Source organism: Haemaphysalis longicornis, unplaced genomic scaffold (genome assembly GCF_048455015.1).
Source record: "Haemaphysalis longicornis isolate Haplotype H1 unplaced genomic scaffold, Haemaphysalis longicornis Haplotype H1 scaffold_253, whole genome shotgun sequence".
In the NCBI taxonomy this organism is placed as follows: Eukaryota; Metazoa; Arthropoda; class Arachnida; order Ixodida; family Ixodidae; genus Haemaphysalis; species Haemaphysalis longicornis.
Genome location: NW_027526316.1, coordinates 192,827 through 214,380, shown reverse-complemented (window position 1 = coordinate 214,380; position 21,554 = coordinate 192,827). Strand labels below are relative to the sequence as shown.

Here is a 21,554-nt window from a genome sequence, read left to right as displayed (position 1 = left end):
CGCATCCAATGGTAATAAACAGTAATAGAAACAGAGTGCCTGGAATCGCTGTAGAACTTTGGTCGCGGCCAGCTGCCCGATGAGCTGACGAAATCACGGCGCCTCCGCCGCCAACGATCGGGTCGTTCGTTCTCGAGAGCAGAAGCTCCGCCCTCCGGCCCTCCGATTGGAGCGGCGAGCCGGCAGTGCGGAAGCGGCAAACACAAACTCGTGACGTGTTTGGATGTTGTTTATTTACACTTGCGCGTGGTCCTCTGCTGGCCGCTCGTTTGCGTTTCGCACACTTCAAAATTGATTTTAAATATGTTCTAGGCTGTATTCACCGCTGATATTTTGCAGATGATGTATATGTGTTCCCACCAATCTATCTCTGAAGTTATCTCGCCTTCAAAATTTTGTGTCAGTGCCCCTTTAACTCTTGTTCAGAGCAGGAACTTCAAAAGGCTAAACCCGAATAAATGCTTGCCCATACTCTGCATATCATAGAGGTTTGGTGAAGCAACCAAGATGTCACGTACCTACCGAGCGACATCTATCAACTATAAGGTATTGCAATATACTTCTCAAGGAGGTATGTGTCCTGAATGTGCCCTATGCTGCGTCCGTGGCACAGCAAAATTGTTCGCTTTTTTATTCTACAATAATTAAAAAAACGCATTTTTATATAATGAAAAGGACACATTATAAAGGCGAATGTTTTGATTTTGTGTTTTATTTTTCTTCGGAATGCTGTTTGTTTCTTACACTTACTTCCTCAAAATTTCTCCATTTTTTAACAACACTGATGTATAACATGTCCCGAGTTGTGTGTTTAAACATACCCTTGCGCTTGAAGCAATATCCATTTCGTATTAAGCATCTTTTACATTCTCTTCCTTGCTGCCCCTAATATCACAAGTTCAGTTCAAATGTCATCCCAGTTGAAGTCACTAACCCTAATTCCTAGATTGCACGTGTTTTATCCGACATTTCAAACTCATAAATATATCTCTAGGTGGCTTTTTGATAGAAACAAATACGACCCCAAAATACTCAAAGCAAAAAATAAATAACCTTTGAGTTGGCCCTAAAACGAACAACACAAATCTCTGCACGCAGCTGTAATTTAAAAGGGACTTCAAAACTACCAAAAACGAATCCTTTGCAGAAGTAAACCTTGCACGAACGTCCCAACTTGAAGAAGCGCGTTTATTTCGAGCGCAATGCCAGCATAAATCCGCATGATTGAAATGCTACAGTCCTGATTGTCCGCAGGGATTCAGCGCTGTAGAGCATTGTACACACGAGTATTGAAGCGATAGCGGAGTTACTCCGAAGATATGCCGTGCAGGATATTGCCTAGCCTCCAGGTTACGGTATGGAACCAGAAATCTTGCTGAAACTGCGGTAAAAGCTTTCCGAGGACAGTAGCTGCCGTCTCTAGTATTTCTCCTGCCCCGGTGAGCCTAGGGTACATATCATCCAAGGAAACAAGCTCCGGCTGGAGCTCATAAACCAGCTTTGATCCCGCTGCCGAATTGCTTCTTTGGTCAAGTGTCGGCTCCACCACCTGAAAAAGAATAAAAATTAAAAAAAGCTCTTCTACAGAACAAGTTATTACACTTCAGAAGTTTAGGGTCAATCTTCCTTTGGAATGATATATATTGTTCAACATAAAATTATAGTTCCATTAAAACCTTTTGCTTTTGTGTTGATAATAATTAAAAAACATTTGGACTGCGAAGCTGATCATCTCGGTTTTCTAACAAGTGTCGGTCATGAACATATTTTACATAAACTCAAACGTAGCGCCGAACCAGATAAAAAGGAGAGAAGGAGCCCCACTTGGAGCTAAATAGCACAAAGTGTGTCTATTCTTTCAGTGGTCCAGAGTGATTTTCGCGACACGTTTTTCAAGATTTCACAACTTTCCCGGGAATCGTACTGGTGATATTTCAGGAGTCTTGCTACCGCCAGTTCCAATCGATTCAAAAACCTTTCTAATTGCCTTTGTTGAAACTCGCATCAAGATTTGTAATGAATATCCCGAAAATAATTTGCATTCGTCGGTTTTGAGCATGAAACCGGGACAACAATTTTCTGAATTTTTTTGCGGGCAGCAAGATGTAACTACAGTGATTTCTTTCTAGTTTTAGGGACCGTTGATGTCAACACCTAGTTGAAAAGTCAGTGGTGCTACAGATTCACCTGTTGAATTAACACGGAAAACACAAAGTACCGTGTTATCTGAAACTTGCCCATATAGGCCGTCTCTTGGGAAATACGTAACTCGGCGATCCTCACTAAATACCAAGACCTATTATGTACATAATTTCATGATTTCTTTCATCCTTTCAGTTGTATCTGGTAAAATATAAAATACGTTTTTAACTTTCAGCCAATCGAGGATATGTTCTGTTAAAGATCCTCTTTTATTTGTTCTTCACAATTTTCACATGTCTTTTTTATTCTTTTGCTCCAAACTTTTTCTTCGCACTTTTCTTTATACTTTCGTTTTCGTACTTTTGCTGATCCACCATACTTTGAACGTTAGGTGTTTCTAGTCCCTAGTCACTTTTTACGCTAATATATTATATGGGCAACTCAAAACCCTACGCTCTTTTTAAATGTACGATAGCCAGCATCCTTTTCCCCTCATAGCCTTGACTTCGTTTTAAGGGAAGCTGCTGCAGCTACCCCTTCATTAAAGACAGTGGAATCGAAACAACGCGTCTTCAGTCAAGCGTTTCATTACCCTTCACCTTCATTTGCGACCATATCGCATAATTACTAGATACATTCGTCGAAGATTACGCACGGCCGGGCTATGGGTCAAAGATTACGCGAAGATACGGGTCAAAGATAACGGAAGGATTACGTGCGGCCGGACTAGAGGAGCGAACGCTGCCGCTGAGCCCGGACGTGCGTCGGCGGAAAGAAAATGGGGAGGAGCGTCTTTCGAAGGTTGAGAATGCGGATCCTAGCCATTCTGACGTGCTAGCTAGGGGTTACGGCTACACCACCGCGTGATAAAAGAGCAGGCACCGAAACAATTCGGCATCTGACCTAAGTGATTCTCATTTATACCGATTTAAACTAGTTTCTCTGGTAAGTTTGAGAAGTCCTAGAAAGCTGAGGGAACTTTCATAATCGCTATTTATCAGTTGCAGTTGCAACTTTTGCATTTTGTAATAACTTTTAAAACACAACCGAATTTGTATTCAACAATTTAGAAAACAAAGTCCCATTTGGAGCAAGCAGTCGCAAAAGGTAGTGTTTGTCTAGCGGCCAGATATCTGTATGTGGTCTCTACATTTTCTATTCCCGCCTTGTAAACCAATCTTTAACGTGTCTTTACCGAGGAGGTGCTGTCGCACAACGTAATCAAGCCGTGCTAACGAAGTGCGCAGTGGACGCGAAGATGCGCCAAAAAAGGCATAAAAAACACCGTGGCCAAAGCAGACGGCAAAGCCGGGTCGCGCCGATGCACCGGTCGGTATGAGTGCGCGGGGAACGATGGGTAACCATTTGCCGCACCTTCTACAGTTTCCTCGGTGAGTGATATCTATCCTCACCCTCCGCAGCCGCGTTGATACTTTCTTGTCCCACACGCCACAGAAGAACCGTTCCCTGGTAGAGGCAGAAGGCTTTGCTTTAAGAAACGAGTGAAGGAGAGCGTGCACCTCACGACGGGTCCCCGGAGTCGGCCAGATATAGCATTGGCAATACTGGGATCAGCGTTCGTGGTGTCATCTCTGACGTGCTGTTATCCTTGCCAGGTCACGTGAGTTCGCGCCTGAAGTGGGACGCATTGACTCCGAGTTCACGCTAGAGACGCCGAGTACTCGAATTCGGTTGTCTCGGGTGCTAGGCGTGCTAACACGATCCACTTTTGGAGAGATGTGAAAGGCTGCGCACAAAATGGTCTGGACCTGCCAGTCATGGAGACCTTTCTGCGGAAATTTCTAACATCCATGTGAGGTGCAACAGTCGGATATCCGACGACAGGAGAGGAGACTCTAGCTCTGCTGTAGATCTGCGTCCGCTTCCTCTAGTGTCGTATCATGAGATTACCGCGCACTATCGGCTACAGCGACAAACGTACGCCCCACCGCACAAACAACTACCCAATGGCTATGACAAAATACTTCTCGCCTTGCAAACCAATACTTACCCCCACCCGAGCAGATACCACTACATAGCCCCAACCGTGTATCCCCATTTGTGCCGCTTCTGTGAGAAATCCGGAACACTCTTTCATATGGTCGGCGGCTCTACACGAAACCCACTAGACCGGCCCAATCCCTTCCACACTTATGAGCTTTGGGTGAGTGCCTTGGTCAGCTCTTCCCACGACGCCCAGCGCAAGTTTGTGGAGAGGGCAAAATACACGGCCCGTGCCAACGGACTCCAGGAATGAGGAGGCCACCCGAAAGACTATTTACTAGGAAAGCAATAAATATGTTTAGTCTGTCTCTCTAGCTCTGCTGTTTCTGTAGCCTTGCACCACTAGTGCAAGCTGCGCCAATGTTTTGTGCTTGTGGTTGAAATATTGGTTTTAATGCCTTTCGTTTTTGTTTGTAATCGCAAAAATAAAACCACGTGGATTTTTTAATTATTGAAATATTCCGAATATCAATTGCGTATTTTTGTTTGGGTTAAATATCCCAAATGTTTTGTTTTTTTGCTGTACAGTGTTCAAAAATATGAAGTATTTAACAAATTTAGCAGCTTGGCAATATTTTGGCAATATGAAGCTCATGCTGAGGAATTCTTTTAACTTTTGCCCGAGGGGCTGAATCGCGGAACAGAGAGTTGTCCAGCTGCGACAGTGCACATTAAGTACATACATCAACTGGGCGGCGACCTCTTTAGTTCCTATCTTTAGCAGGACCTGACATTATGTTGCAATAATAAATTATATTTATCACACAGACAGACAGGCAGACAGACCGAGACCGCCGAAAATTTCTGCGCGATGACAATGAAGAAAGACAATGGTCTTTAAATCCCGCTGCAAAGAAACGCTGCCACCACTGTTCCGCATTCTGCAAACATTGCGCCACCGTCAACCCTTGCCATCACCGCCGCCCCCAAAATGGGAGAAGAACACAAAGACGAGAACAGGCGAGCGCGCGAGTAGCCGAAGATGAAGGTCCCACAGCGAGAAAGGGACAGGACAGGGTCGCAACCCTTCGTTACAGTTTTTTCCGTTAAGAGCTCGGCAACGCCACACCTGTCTGACCTTAACCACTCATTTTGGTGTGCGTGTGTGTGTGACGGAGGGTGTTGAAGGGAGAAGGAGCATCTCTCGCAGACGAGGGCCGCAGTGCACCCAGTTGCTGCATGTGCTTGGCTGCCATTGCAGCACTGACCAACTGCTCTGTTGCGCTTTGGGTGCTGAACGACAAAATTTGCAGACGCGTTTTTTGGAGGCGTTACAGCTTCAACTGACGTCAACCTAGTTGTCCTGTTGAAGCATTTTGCACAGTGAAAATCTGCACCTCTTGCCTCCAGCAGTGCTGATGCTGAGAGCGATGGCTCAAAAAGTGCCGTGCTGTCGTTATATGCAAGCCCTATATTTTAACAGACGTTCTAAGGCTTGAGCTCAGGCCAAACCCCTGCCTCTGGTGTTGGTGTTGCTCATAATAAAACACCTCCTTCACGATGCCTTGCACAGTGGGAGCTTAAACTGGGAAGTAGTTGCTAGCGAGGTTTGATCGCTCTGCCAGAATATCCCAGATGAAGGCAGGGAAGGAACAACCAGCGAAATTCACCACCGTCGTCATCTCCCTCTGTGGCATAAATGAGCAGAAGCCAGATTAAAGCCATTCGAATCGCGTGGAAGACAGATCAAAGCAAATTCGAAAGCAAAGCGATCCACCAGCGGCGAGATTCCAGAGCTCTTCGACAATTACAGGCTATGCAAGCCGTTGCATGCGTTCAGCTGGCATGATGCTGTACGATTAACGAACCAGAAAGGTGCTTAGGTGTATTCGAATATTTTATTTTCATGGAGCGGAAAGTTCCACCTCAGCGCCAGCATGGTGGCGCTATACAATCACTTGTAAATGGCACTGCACGAGGTCTCAGTCCTGGCAAGTCTGAGGAAATTCTTTCAAAACGGGAGCCTAACAAAGCCATAGAGGCGCACGTACATAAGCAAAATTATTGCTTGAATGCGCACAGCGTAATTGTGCGGACCATTTTTGTCGCACAAACCATGCAGTCTATTTGAAGTGAAGAAGGTAAATTAATCGCGACTGTTCAAATGGCAATTTAGCCCACTTGACGAAAACAAAGCACAACGTACATCTACAGAAACTGTTGACGACCGAGGAAGAGCGACTCCAGTGGGCGTTAAGAAACGTGCGAGATTTCGGAGTGCTGGACCCGTCATCACATCGCTCCGTCTTAATCCACCGAAATTGCCCAGAAATTTTGCCATCAGCCAAAACCATTGGCACCAGAAGACTCACGATACCTTCCGGAAGAAGATGATACCAAAATTTTGCGGTTTTACCAAAAGGGTGGCTTTTTAAAGCCGATTTTCGACTTTGCACGTTGGAAGGCCACTCGGTCAACCTCCGTGACGCCAACCCGACCACGGCAGGTCTGACTACGCCGACCCGAGCGAGGACTACCATGACCCCAAAAAGGTTCTACCGACTGGACGAAAGCGGATGGAACCATCCCCTCGCCAAGCACCAGCAGGTGATAGCCACCAAATTGATTCCAAGGGGAAAGGGGTGCCCTTGCGCTTGCCTCATATAGCCCTATTAGTGGGACACAGAAGCCAGGCCTCACTGCTCAGCCTGCCCCGAACGAACGGGCAAACACCACCATGCAAGTAGAAGACATGAAGAAAATTATGGTTGTAATCACTCATTCCCCTACCACAAAATAGAAACTGCTGCGGGTAAAACAGTTAAAGTATAGTGGCCAGCCGTGCCCAGTAATTGTATACCACGCAGCAGAACGCGACACGTGTAGAGACGTAATTCACCCAATTTCAACCAACACCCCCTCGGACACACTACACAATTTATGAGCCCCATGATATCAAATCTTGGCCGCACGTATGATGGGACAAACCACTTCAGCCTTGATTACATTTCTAGCAACTTACGTCCCTACCACCGTCCGATATGAGTACGCACAAATAAGATGCTACACTCATCGCCCAAAGGTACAACCGTGCTACAAATGTCTAGCGTTCAGGCAGCGACAGGATGTTCGTACCAAGCCGACAGACAGATGCCCTGAATGCGGCTTAAAGAACAAATCGGAAGCACACAATTACATTACGAAGTGCAAAAACTGCTGTGGGCCCCACTGAGCACTGGTTCAATTATGCCCGGCTCAGATCGAGTCAAGCAAAAATACTCGAAAACAAGAGTGTGCAAAACGATTAGCCACCCGAAAACACCAGCAAGCGCAGGCCGAACGGCAGAGCCATCCCAACAGTAGACAAAACTCTACACCTAACCTCTCGAAGCTCCACAACAGACTTAGCTACGCACACGTTATTCGACCGGCCGCATTCATACACTACACAACCCCTTCGAACCCCTAACAAAAACCAAGGAACGAACACAACCGCCCGATACAGCAGAACATTTTCCGCAACATTCACCACCTGCTAAGATGCCGCGCAGGCCCTCACAACAACCAAGTGGGCCCAACCCGCCGCAAGTACCTAGTCCGATGCAGCCACATACCGAAAGTGTACCAACATCTCAAGAGCCACCGATACATGAAAGCGCGGCGTGCAGCCAGCACATCACTACGATGGACACTCAGAACACAGAGCATCTTTCGCAGAAGCGTCCCAGGAAAGAGCTTACACAAAGCAAGACTTCCCCAATGCTAGATTCCATTCAGAAAGCCATTGCTTCCATTCAGTCCGCTATAGACACACTCTCTGCATCCGTTCAAGAGATAAAGAGGGAAAATTGTATCCTCCAGCATAAGCAAACTCAACTCGAATCCATCCTGTCGTCCATACAAAAACAACAAGAAATAAACGCCCACATCTCACAACGTTTCAACAACCTCGAATCCAAGACAGATTCTATTTTCCGCATTCTTCAGCTACAACAAGGCGGTACAACCGCTTAGAGTTCTCCAATGAAATTGCCGTGGCCTACCGAAGAAAAAAGGAGAGCTCACGGCATGGCTTCAGGCACAAGACAGGACACCGGACATCATCGCCCTTGAAGAACCAGGCAAAACACCGAACACCAGAGGATACGTACCGCATCAATACGACCCCAATCTTGCAATACTGACGAGCAAGCAGCTATTAGCTGAAATCACTCATCATGACGAACATGTTCTCACATTACAAATAGTACCTCCTAAGCAGATGCTAATAATTACGAATATCTACAGCTCCCCTAAACACAAACTGCAAGACATCTCCTCCCATTTCCTCCCAGTAGGAAGCCCCCATACACATGTATTGCTCGGCGACTTCAACGTGCCCCAGACCTCCTCAGGATACATGAGAAATATGAAGAAAGGGGCACTATTTGTGAAACCCACCACTGCCAATCAGTACGTGCTGCACAATGACCTCCATGAGCCCACATGTCACAAGAACTCAGTAGAGCGCGATACGTCCCCCGACCTGACGTTCTCTACTGCAGGACTACACATTCGATGGTACAACACACAAGAACATTTCGGTAATGTCCATAGCATGATCCTAATCGACATCGACTTCGTACCGCCTCGAATCAAGGGGACACGACAGCAGCTCACCAACTGCCACAAAGTCAGAGCCACTCGCTCGCACATCTCAGCAAAAGACATCACAAAGTGTCCAGATCAGCCCAAACAAACGTGGAAAAAATTTACGCAATATCCTGTAGAATACGAGAGGCAACCCGCTGCAACCAATCATCTACTTCACTGCTGTCAAGCTCGACAAAGCTTAACAAAACCCTGGAAAAGGAACAAAATGAATCGCTCGCTGCGTATTCGTATCAACAAAGTGAACAATTACATTCAGCAATAAACTTCAAAATAATTAGCGCAGAAATGGTCTGATCTATGCGACTGCCTTCAAGGTACGCTTAGTATGAAGAAGACATGGCAGCTGCTTCGGCACCTGTTCAATGGAGCAATTTCCATGAGAGTGGGCACTCAGAAAATTGCCAAACTTGTCAACGAACACGAAGACCCGCAAAAACTATTTACAGAAATCCGACACAAAACATTCTACCAATGGCCTCCCCCAAGTATTTAGACTATCAAGGCCCTGAAAACGAATACATGGACGCACCCTTCATTATGAATGAACTAAAAGCGGCCATTAACACCGGCAAAGGCTTCAAGACCCCGGTGCCTAATTAGATCACTACTCCGGCCCTCTGCAACCTTAGCGATGCCGATCAGGAATATCTCTTGAAAAAAATAATGACATTTAGACCAGCGAAATTCCGCTCCCCGAGGGTAAAAAACCGACCAGATGATCTTCATACCAAGCCCAGAAAACCCATCACCACCACAAACCTCCGGCCCATCACTCTAACCTCCAATGCCGGAAAACTATTCGAGAGGATGGCATTGAGACGACTTCAGGACCACCTTGAAGACGCTCACCACCTCCCATATAATTTACTTGGCTTTCGGCCCTAAACTGTTGACCCAGGACGCCCTGCTGGCCCGATATGAAGATGTCACAAAGGATCCCAGACTGGTGCGGCTCAAAGGCGTCGTGGCAGTGGACCCACAGAAAGCCTTGAACAACATAGCCCACGATGCATTTCTACGCGAACTAGAGGCCACAAAATTCGGGCCAAATATGTATAACTTCATCCGGGACTTCCTCAAGGAACCTAAATTGACCGTACGGGTGGGCCACGACCAAACGCCTACTATCCAAAATCCACAACGAGGAATTCCCCAAGGAGCAGTTATCTCCGCGACACTGTCCACGTTGGCCACGCTAATACACAGGGCCTTGAAGAATACAACGGGCCTACAACACCTCTTATACGTGGGCGATATCACGATCTGCACCTCGAAAGGCTCCCCAGCACAAATTCAAGACAGTCCACAAATAGCCCTTCTCGCCATCAGCTCAGCCACCAAAGAAATCGGTCTCGAATGCAGCCCTGAAAAGCCTCAACTCCTCCCAGTTCACCACCCAAGATGGAATCCCCCAAGTATTCAACTGCACTTTGACAACCAACCAATCCAAACCAGCAAGAAGATTAAAATACTTATACTCCACATCCAAAGCAATTGCAAAGCAGACTCAGTGGTAGCGCATATATTAAGACAAGGAGCGCAATTAATGTCTGCAGAAGAATTGCAAACCGAAACCACGGCCTGGAGGAAACTGATCTTTTAAAACTACAGGATGCTCTTATTATATCCCGAATTAGATACAGGCTACCGTACTGCACTTTCACAAATCAACATTACCAGAGGATTAACAGCCTCATTCGAAAGACTACTAAATTTGCTTTAGGTGTTCCTATCTCACGGCGAACACCCACATATAGAACACGGGGCTCTATGTTACGTGCAAGTAAATCATCGCGGCCCATCGCCACAATCAACTAATACGGCTTCGAAACACCCAACCAGGCAGGGAATCATTAGGTTCTTTGGAATTTTCCGCTGATCAGGCTACCACGGAACCCAGCCATTCCCCGCGAAGACCATGCCCGCATCACTGTAGCACCGATATTTAGGCACATGGCGGCTCACAAAAATGACGAAAGACGCCACATCCCAGCCCATTCTTTTTCTAAAAAGAACAGCAAAGCCCTTGAAAAAACATGTTTTCATGTTTTCTCAGGGGCTTTATTGTACAACGGAACGCCAACCCCCTGGCCAAAGTGCTCCAAGGCCGCGCTCCAAGCTGCTCCAAAGTGCTACAAGCTGTGGCCGCGTCGCGTGCCCTGCCGTCCTACCCCCGTTTTTCCCTTTACCACGTGCATCACTTTACTGAGAACCCCAAAAAGGCTAGCACTGCCAAACCGCTACCGGGATAGGAGGAAGGCGCAGTTTTCGTAGTCTTATTTTACCACCCTTCATAAATAGGTTGCACAGCGGCACCACGTAATGTATGCGACTCGTGCACACGCGTCTAGACTCCAGTTCGGGAACAAAAATTGTTTGCCCTACTGTACTCTCGAGTGCATGTACTCACGTGTACAATCACTCGCAAATAAAGTATTCGTGAGCATTTTACTCGTGTACGGTATACTTATGAGTACTGTGTATTCATTAGCATTGTACTCACGAGGACTAATACTCATCAGTACTCATACTCATGAGTACTGTAATCATAAGTAGTGTACACATGAGTGCTGTACTCACGAGTACTATATTCACGAGTACTCCACTCACGTCTGTACTCACTCATCATCATTATCACTTTTTAAATTGGGGTGTGTACTCACCATGGTACTCACTCACAAGTGTGAGTAAAAATGACTACAAATGAGTGTACTGACGAGTGAGTACGCCGACCCATGATCAAGGGTGATATGAGGTACACAAAAAGCAACAGAAATTTACCTTGAATACGACGGTGACCCTGGCTTTTGCGTACCCCTCGACTGTCCCGTTTTTACGGGCACAAATCATCCATGGCATTACAGCTTTGAGTCGGCCATTGGTTGTAGCCAGGTCGACTTGCGCGAACTTTTGTCCCTTATTACAGAATCCATGTACTGGACCATAGGGTCGCAGATCGTTCCAGCCAGTGTAATTGATGGACCCAAGGAAAAGACCTGGCAAGACTTCTTGTGGTTGCCGGTGTTGTAGCGAATACTCTTCAGGTAGTCTGTCTACAATCGTGTTCACCATGCCGTTAAGATCCAGGTATGAGAAGTCGCAAGAGCCTGCAAGAAAAAACGTATGTAGTACTATAAAACAATAAAAACAAACAAGACAAAATTATAGAATCTGGCATAAAAATATGTCCTAGTTATAGATGCACTTGCTTGGGTTTCAACATAATCGGTATTTTAATACCATTGGTTAGTGCGTGGTACTAGTGCATGTGCTTATCTGAACTAAAATTTCTATTATCCAAAATATTCTGAAAGAATTTATTAACAATTTCCTGTTTTATCTTTCGATATTATAATGCATGTTTTATTTTTCTAGCTTTCGAGGACTGTTTCTTAATGCCAAGGTAGTTCAAGTGCCCACTTTTGAATTAAAGTTGAAGCATCGTTATGCGTCGTCAAAAATTTTTGCATCGAAACTTACGCAAACACACTCCATTCAAGTACAGAAACGTAGTTTCTGAACAATGCCGCCTCTTACGCGCTCTTGTTTGCACATGCCTTGAAAAAATAATAAATGCATTCTTGTAGGAGACATTGCCTGCGTGCAATTTATAGATTGCGTAAATCATCCCAATCGGCGTTTGACGGCGAATATGAAGACGAGAAACAGGTTTTAATCTATGGCATCAAAACGACGGCAGAACGAAGCTGCACTCACCATTACGAACGAAATAGCAAACTCCTTTCCACCGGAAACACGGGCGCACGTAGCGCATAACCTGAGTGAAAACTAAAACAAATCCACCCTGCGAAAATCAGAACGCAAAAATCAGATGCGTTAGCCACGTTTGTAACGTGGCTAACGCATCTTCTCTGTGAGCGCATCTGTGGTGTGGCCTGACGCGCCTCGCCAGCTGCGCGGAGGAGCGATAGCTGCTGCGAGAAGGGCGGAAGAGGGGGTCTTAAGTGAACGCAACTGATGGCGCAAGCCAGACAACACGAGCTTCGCTTGAAAAACTACGCTTACACCAATTCAAGATATCAGGTATGCGCAGTGTGTAACGCAAGATTTTTTTTCTTGCGAAAGCACTCTTTAATTACCATCGTAAATTTCACAGATGTAAGATGAAGCACTACCAACGGCTTCATCTTTATCATAAAGCCAACCAACTCCTTCAGGCTGAGGAGAGAATTGCCAAGCAAACTGTTTCCGGTGGAGCAGAGGCTTGACCGCGGGAATGTATGGCAAGGAGGTGCAATTGGACGTTACGCTTTATTGAGCAACGTCTACTAACGGCCGCCTCTTAATGACATCCAATCTGTGGCAAGGCTTTAGAAAGCATGTGGGTTCTACGTTAGGGGCACCAAACCACACGACTATATACAGGGTGATCAAAGCTAGCCCGGCAGGTTTCTTTTTTTATTTCGGTGCTCAGATGTACATACGTGAAGACCACCTCTACACTGAGGTTATGCACCCAGGGTGACAGAGAATGAGGTGGATACTTTTGATACCGGTGGCCTAATATACTAAAATTGAATAATTAACAGTTAAATGGCTGCAGTGAGCAGGTGTGTTTGTATTGAAAAGTCAGACGCTGTCGTGTTTCTCCCTAGCTTCATTTGGTATAATTGCAATAGTGCATTCGTACTACGAGATATCGAACTGAGAAGTTTAATTTCCGTTCGCGTGATCACGCATGCAGGACCGTTGGGACCGGCGACAATTTCCTCGCTTTTGTTCGGTGTTTCGATATCGGTTCCGAGTACTGTAGATTGCGATAACGCAAGCCAAGACGGAAAGGGTACCAGTTCTTACTTTTTCCTATGCCTCCACCCAATTGTCACACTAAACGCCGTACACCGCAGGCACGTCACCGAGGGGAGGAACTTGGCGCCGGTCCCTACTGCATTGCATGCGCAATCATGCGAACGGCAATTAGACTACGCAGTTCGATATCTCGAAGTACAGATGCACTAGAATAATTTTTCCAAATGAAACTGCATAGAAGCATGACGGTGTCTAAGTTTCCACTACAAACGTGACTACTTACTGCAGCCACTAAAGAGTTGATTGATTGTGGGGTTTAACGCGCCGACGCAACGCAGGCGAAGAGGCGCGCCGTAGTGGAGGGCTCCGGATTAATTTTGACCACCTGGGGATCTTTATCGTGCGCCAAAATCTCGTACACACGGGCGTTTTTGCTTTTCGCCTCCATCAGAAAAGCGGCCGACGCGGCCGGGAATCGAACCCGCGACCTCGTGCTCAGCAGCGCAACGCCTTAGCCACTGAGCCACCGCGGCGGGTCACTAAAGAGTTAATTATTCAATTTTAGTTATTCTTTAGCGACCGACACCAATAGACACCACCAGATTATGTGTCCTCCTGGGCCCATAACCTCACTGTACAGTTGGCTTTGAATTACATACAAGCGCCAAATTTAAAACAAAAACCGTGGACTTAACTTTGACCACCCTCTGCATATAACTATAGTGATTGCTCAGTGCTCGTTGTGATAGAAATAGGCGGAAGGAAAAGACATCTAGTAAAAAGGGCAATGACAAGACTGTTACGCCCATGTCTTCAGCCAAACGACCCTCAATATCACCTGCAACGAAAACATTGCCTTATACTCGCCGAAATCCTCAACACGATACTGAATTCAATCATTTCAGTCATGGCAACCAATTCATTAACTAAATCAAACACTGTACGATATCTGGCAGCAAGAAATTTCTGCGACTTTACACAACAGAGTGCGTGCAGTGTGAGGATTAGCAGAGAAATAAATACCAACAAAGCAGGACGAGCCCTCTATGATCTCGAACAACCAGAATTTAGGGGAGGGGATTTATAGATCGGAATGCAGGACGGAAGTTATGCTTTTCCCAGCGATATGATTTTGTTGGGTTAGAAAGCCATCCGCCATTAAAATCACGGAATGCTGCGCATTCCAGTCTCGGGAAAGTAGCTTGAACCTACCCTACACTAATTTATCTCCAAATTCAACTTCCTCCTACTCAATATACCTCGTAAGCTTGGGTACTGGGTCAAGCAAAAAGATGAGCAATCTCAGTAAGACTTGCACGGCTACAAAGTTTGTTCTTAATACCACCTGTGCGGGTTGTACACCGGTACTGGGGAAACAGCGAATTATCCTTCATCCTGACATTATTAATTCTAACCGTGGGTACTCAAGGAAAGAATAAATCATTGTTTTTCATTATAAGGAACAACTCAACACTCCGCCGTAGCGGCGTTTCCGCACATTTTAAAAGACTGTATCTATGTAAATTTATCTCCTCTCTATCACTACACTATAGATAATAGATAAGGTGTCGGTTATGGTTCTTACCAGCAATGTTTTTTATAAAAATATACACGCCGATGTTCTTATAACTAAAGTTTAGATGAATTGGCCGCGCTCTGGGAGTTTAAACATTAGGAAAACTTGGGCTCTATCGGCTTACATCGCTGCAAATGTTTAAAACGAGTCTTCAGCCGCCCTGGCCCAATAACTGCCTCTCCTCTCTTCCAGACCTGCTATCAGGCTTTGCCCTCCTGTCTCAGTCCTCCCTGGGTAAACGCAACACAGGTTTGCTGAATTCCATTCAAATTTCACCCGTCTGTCCTTTTGACGCATCATCCGTAGGGACCTTTTGTAGCTGTGATGCTTGGCGCCAAGCCACAAGCCGAAGTTGACAAGGCAGCCCTCTTTCAATTGTGTAATTGAAATATTGTTTTGAGCTTGCTTGTGTTTGCAAAAATTACGCCCCGCTTCTTCGCAGTTAAATGAACAGTGATATCATCAGTCATGTATTTATGTTTTGCATCAAATGTTCCTTATATAGTTGGAATTTGTTGAGTTTGCTGAACAATAATGACTATTATATATTATGGTACGAGATTGAGTAGATTGGAAATGTTTTAGCTAACTGAACCTTTCTTTCAAGAACTCCATATTTCATCTGCCGCTCTTAAATCGAGAATCAGACAAACAGACGTGCCATAATTTGGGTGGTTTTGGAAGTCAAAAAAAGACTACCGCCTCTAAAACCTTTCAATAGGTGTTACAGCGCCTACAAACCTATGCATGCAGCTTACCTAACTTGCAATGTTTTTGGACCAAATAGCTGCGCACAACATAAGGATGGAATTCTCCCGCTATAATTTAGGCGGTCTTTCTTTCGTGTTTTTTTTCCTACCTGATATTTCCATCGTATCCTCAAGTGCAACACAGGTCAGGCAGGCCAGCAAGAAAATCAGAGCGGCAATTACACCAGACAACATACTGACAGTATCCTGCGACAGCAAACGAGAAACCGACATTACAATTATTCAACCTTCAGTAATCATAAAGTAGGACTTTGTCATGACTACACCTTTTGTAATAAACTTTTGAGCATAGCTCTATACAAATAATATATTTTTAACACATAATAATACATTTAACATATAACAACATAGTTTATGCAAATAATATTACACTTTTTTATATTGTATCATGTCCAATAAACAACAAAAGCAATCGCAAAAACAACAAACGAGAGAAAATTTTGAAAAGCGCGGCAAGAACACCTTGGAAACGCCCTGTACAACCGTGATACCCGAGGGCTAGTTATCACCCGACGCTCATGGGCCAACATACCACAGTCTATCCATTTTGTACGCGCCGTGCTGCTGTGGCAAGCCGCCTTACTGTAAGCACAACCGCTATCAGCCACATTCTACAGCGTTCACCCTTCCCGACTCATATTTGCTGTTTTGGTTAAATGCTCGACTCCGGGTAAAAGAAGCATCAACGCTTCTCCTGTCAGTTTCAGCTTAATATCCTCCCGCACTTCCGCTCTGAGCCTTCCTTTCTGCCATGTTCGGCGTACGTCTTCACGCTACATTCACTACGAGCTTTCCTTACTAGGCTTTGTTGGCACTATTCGTCGTCAGTTGCTATCCGACGTCCAACGCATGAACGGGCCCAAAAAGGGGCTAGGAAAGGAAAACGCGTTTGGTTCATTCGAATGATTGCCTCAGTGGAATCATAGCGACGCCAGTTTTAATGTAAACGTCGCTCAAAAGAGCTACATAATAAGGGAAAAACAGAATGGTCATGAATCTCAATAACTCGTTTCCAGCTGTAATTAATTGATTGTGGGGTTTAACGCGCCGACGCAACGCAGACGATGAGGCGCGCCGTAGTGGAGGGCTCCGGATTAATTTTGACCACCTGGGGATCTTTATCGTGCGCCGAAATCTCGTACACACGGGCGTTTTTGCTTTTCGCCTCCATCAGAAAAGCGGCCGCCGCGGCCGGGAATCGAACCCGCGACCTCGAGCTCAGCAGCGCAACGCCTTAGCCACTGAGCCACCGCGGCGGGTTCGTTTCCAGCTGTAGAACGTATGACGTTATATGCACAGCGATGCGATTGGTTGAGGCTGGTAGAAGCAAAGGCAATGTGCTTTTGCTCTTCTGGATACGTTCATCTGTTTATTTTTTGCTTGCAATTGCGTAACAACCAATATCTAGTTATCGTTTCAAAATGGAAACGCCTGCTTGGGAGTTCGGTGCAGCGATTTAGTTTAAAACACACGGAGGAGCGCGAAAATTTGTCTTTCTGGAAATATTAATTTCTCCACAGAAAACTTAAAAATCATTTACTACTTCTCTTATTTCGACTTTACATAATAACGCCTTTCTTGAGCCGCATCTGTTATCAGTACCTTGTATATGACGTGCAGTCATCAACCAATGAAATGCGAAAATTAAAATGTGAACCTGAACAAACAAACAGCGCGATTTTATCCCATGCATGCCGAAAACAAATTTGGGAAACGTGCCTTTCAAAATAAACTAATAACGCGCCATGCTTGAACCTCAACGAACAGTATTCTTATAATTTTTCGTGTTATCGTTGATTATTTCGGGTTCCCATTTCATTCGTACACGACTACCTTGAAATCATGTGTAGCTTGGTTGCCCCCCCAAACCACTCTGTGCCCATTTCTATTTTGATGTTATTGATTACAGACGACAAGAGCCAATTTCCTATTGATAAGAACGGGTGAAAACGATTTCCCTTCCGTTGCACAAATTTCGCTGCAGTATCTGCGCAGCGAGTTGAGGTGTGTTTTCACGAAGACAAATCTTTTCCGGCTTGAAGACTACGCTGAGACTACGAATGGCGAGCATGCTGCTTGTAGGGATGCTTTCACTCTTGCATTCACTCTCCCGCTGGACTTAAAATGCTGCATCGTTCGATGGGACCACATTTATTACCGGGAATGTTTATTCCCGTTTATCAAATTTCCAGTGATTTAAAATTTAACCTATAGTTTTATCACGTCATTGTGTAAGAATTATCCACCATTAGCCGGAGCTTTGGTCAGATTGGCGGAAACATCTTGGCTCAGCAATACAATTATCTTCAGCGAATTGATATCAGGTGCAGTGTTGCGTTAAGTACCATAACTAAAACATGAGGAAATCAGAGATCAGCACACGCTTACCCTTTCTCCGGAACCTAATCGTAGCTTGATAAAGTAGAGCGTCCGATTCGGTTACGTCAGTTCGGAGCTTTTCAAAACCCAGTTGCATGTCGCCTTTTATATGGCACCGCTTTGCACGTGCGAGATTAAATAAGGTGGCTATGAAGTGGTCGCCGACGTAAACAAAAGGATGACACGTGTGTTATAACGATTATCTTGCGGACAAAAGCGCGCCTCTAATTTAAGCAGCAATTAGGTCATGCCTATTGTTCTTCTCGTTTTGTTTTTATTTGGCGTTTTCAAGGTCTACATGGCTCTTTAAATACATTACGGCGACACATAACACGCCAACTTTAAGCGACTTCCTGTAATTGAACGACAGTAAATTATACATTGTTCTCAATCCAGTTTCCCGGCTCATCAAGAAATCGAAAATGTGGTTTCCCGAAAAATCAAAGGTTGCATAGTCTGTGCAATATAACGAATCAAAAATCGAGAAAGATCATACCTTTGTTCAAGGAAACTATGCAAATTATCTATAGAACCATTATTGTACGAAATCTTGTCTTAAGAGACGTTCATCTGTCGTGTTCGAGATTATTTAAATAATTCAAAGCAAGCTCACGCCCTTAGAACTTGTTTTCAGGGATTCGATGCTAGCAAAAAGCCAGCGAACACTATATACTAGACGCCCAGTCAAGGTAATACAAATAGGGTAGATGATTTATTGCACTTTCCGAAGGCACAATATTTTGTTTTGTCTGACCTACCCGAGTACCAGAAATGGGTGCTCCTGACCTCTGAGCCCAATTTTTTTTAGATCAACTACGTTGGAATCTCATTGTTACCGCTAACCGTTCTCCGGTTCTTGCCCACGTGCTGTCATACCACGAGCCTTTTGTGTTTCACGAAAACAATTCCACGGAGCGTGCCGGTGTTGCGCCGAGAATGTTGGTGTAGAGAATACGTGTGGTAGCAAACACTCGCTGTCAAGTAGAAGACTTCTATATTTGGGGCAACCTAATTATAATTGTTTTTTTTGCAGATTCTGCAAACAGTGTTGCCAAAGTCATTCACGCCACTCATTGTATAGCACTAACTCACGTTAACGTGCACGCTCGAATTTTTAGCATTGTCAACCGCTGATTTTATTGCTGAGAATGAGAAAGTATTTGTACGAGAAAGTATGAGAGTGAAAGAAAGCATTATATTTTGACGTTTTGACATGCGACATTGCGTACGAGTATTTTAAGAACGCATGCCGTTATTATTCACGAGGCTTACTTTTTAAGCCCACCTACAACATTTAATACTGCTGGCGTTGATATATTTACCATTTATAGCCAGTCCGCCAGTGCATAACTGACGACCCTGGAAAGGAAACCGCATAGTAATGCACGTAAAAAACGAAAACAGAAGTCTCTTGGGCAGTGCGCCATAATTTTACGTTTGGTAAATAAACCGGCCAGACAAATCCGTAATGGTTCAATAAGCATTATTTAGATAACCTCAAGCCGATCTGCACACTGTCGTGAAGGAACGTTCGAGGACGCCTAGCCCCGTTCTAGGGCCTGTGAAGGTGAATGCGTAAATGTCCGGTTGAACGCGTGAGACGCCTTCCTTCTGTCACGCATTGTGGTAGTGTTTTTTAACCTTGGCGACTGAGGGGCTTTTTTTTGCTACATGCATCTACCTGGAATGGCTTTGATTGGACTCCTACGTGTGGCGCCGCTGCTCGTTCCCACCGCTGTGCAATGGAAGAATTGGCGAAGATGAAACGTCTCCAAGGTGAAGAGTCAGCTCGCTTCTACTGAAGTTCACTAGCTTGCGCGACAATTACCGCTGCTGCTGAGTTTGAGACCACGCAGCTGAACTCGTCGTGGCGCGCAACGACTCCGAAGCAGTCATTTTTATGTATTCTTGTATTTGTTCACACAAGGTGAAGCTCGATGCCAGCCTTTTTCCTCAAACTCGCGCTATCCAGAGCCACATGTTATCGAACGCCTCGTGATAGAGACGCTTTTCTGTTACGGTGGTCGTGCACTAACCATCTTGCTAAAACCGCCATTTAGGCCTTTCGCCTTAAAATTGGAACCGATGCGTTTCAGATACGTTATTTGAGCTTAAGCATGGATTAGTCACGTTCTTGCCGAAGCGGAATTTTTCGTCTTGGGGGGTGCTCAACGTCAGTTGTCTATGCTTGATATGAGAATCGGTTTGCCCATCGTTGGGCTTGCGGTTCAGGGGAGCGTGGGCTTGATTTTATGCATCTTCACCAAACAAATTATGAGCCTTCTCGCGACGCGCCTACCATTCTTTTGCCGATGGCACTCAAACACCGAATCGATGACACTACGAATGCCACGCCACACATGTCACGCATTGTTATTCATTAGTGAGGTACACCGGTCCTATACTTTACCCAAACTTTATAAATTGCCTTTGATATACCCATGCATGTGCAAGCCAAAGGCACATTATCGGGGGCTGAAAAGACCGACTTAAGTGACATTGCATATGGAAGCCCTCTATTCCAACCTACACCGGAACAGCATCTCTCTAACGAGGCAGCATTAGAGACTACGGTGACCAGCTCTGAGGTTGGTTAGCTAATACAGACCGTGTACAGAGCTTTGGAAGTCGCCATTGGGCAACGTGTTTTGCCACCTGATGGGGCAATGAACAATACATCATAAATCTAGAAAATCTGATTATTGTAGAGGAAACAAGCTTCATTTTCCTCTCGGTTCCCTACACTGAAGGTTTCAGCTCTAAGCCTCCCAAATCCATGCGAGGCAACCAGCCGTGGATGGAACGCTCCTGAGTGCACAGAGGCACTACCATGGTTTCATATTTAACGCATCCCACCGGTCGGAGCCTCCTCAGATTACGCAATTGAATGACGTATACGTCAGTCACCCGGCCAAATAGCACTGACACTGGGCCCACCTGGACTTTCTTAGGTACCACAAATCCCATGGCCACACAGTGCTAATTACAATTCGCCAGGGAAGCAAGCATCTGATCTACGGCAGTGCGTGCGCGAAGCCGCGTACCGTAGCTATTTTTCACATTTAGCACCCAATGTACGAGGCAATCCCTCACGACGATAATTCGAAGTGGCCTAGCGCAGTTGCGCTGATGTAAACGACTAATTGATTTCAATTACACAATCCTATGTGTAGACACTGTACCCGCCATATGATGTTGGGCATCACAGGCGGCACGCACTACTTAAGGATGAGATCCTCGTGTAACAGCACAGCGTCGCGGATTCACATCAAATACGGATGAACACAAGCAACGTCACCTACACTAAAAGCAGGAGGCTC

At 45.4% G+C, this 21,554-nt stretch overlaps 1 long non-coding RNA gene across 1 annotated transcript; it reads right to left on the bottom strand.

Moving 5' to 3' along the window:
• Window positions 1-1,169: 1,169 nt before the first annotated feature.
• On the bottom strand, window positions 1,170-18,344 carry LOC144172722 (uncharacterized). Its single transcript, XR_013323087.1, has 4 exons — window positions 18,244-18,344; window positions 15,945-16,041; window positions 11,521-11,846; window positions 1,170-1,549 (listed from the first exon to the last, which is right to left on the bottom strand). It is a non-coding gene; the product is annotated as an uncharacterized LOC144172722 (long non-coding RNA).
• Window positions 18,345-21,554: the final 3,210 nt, after the last annotated feature.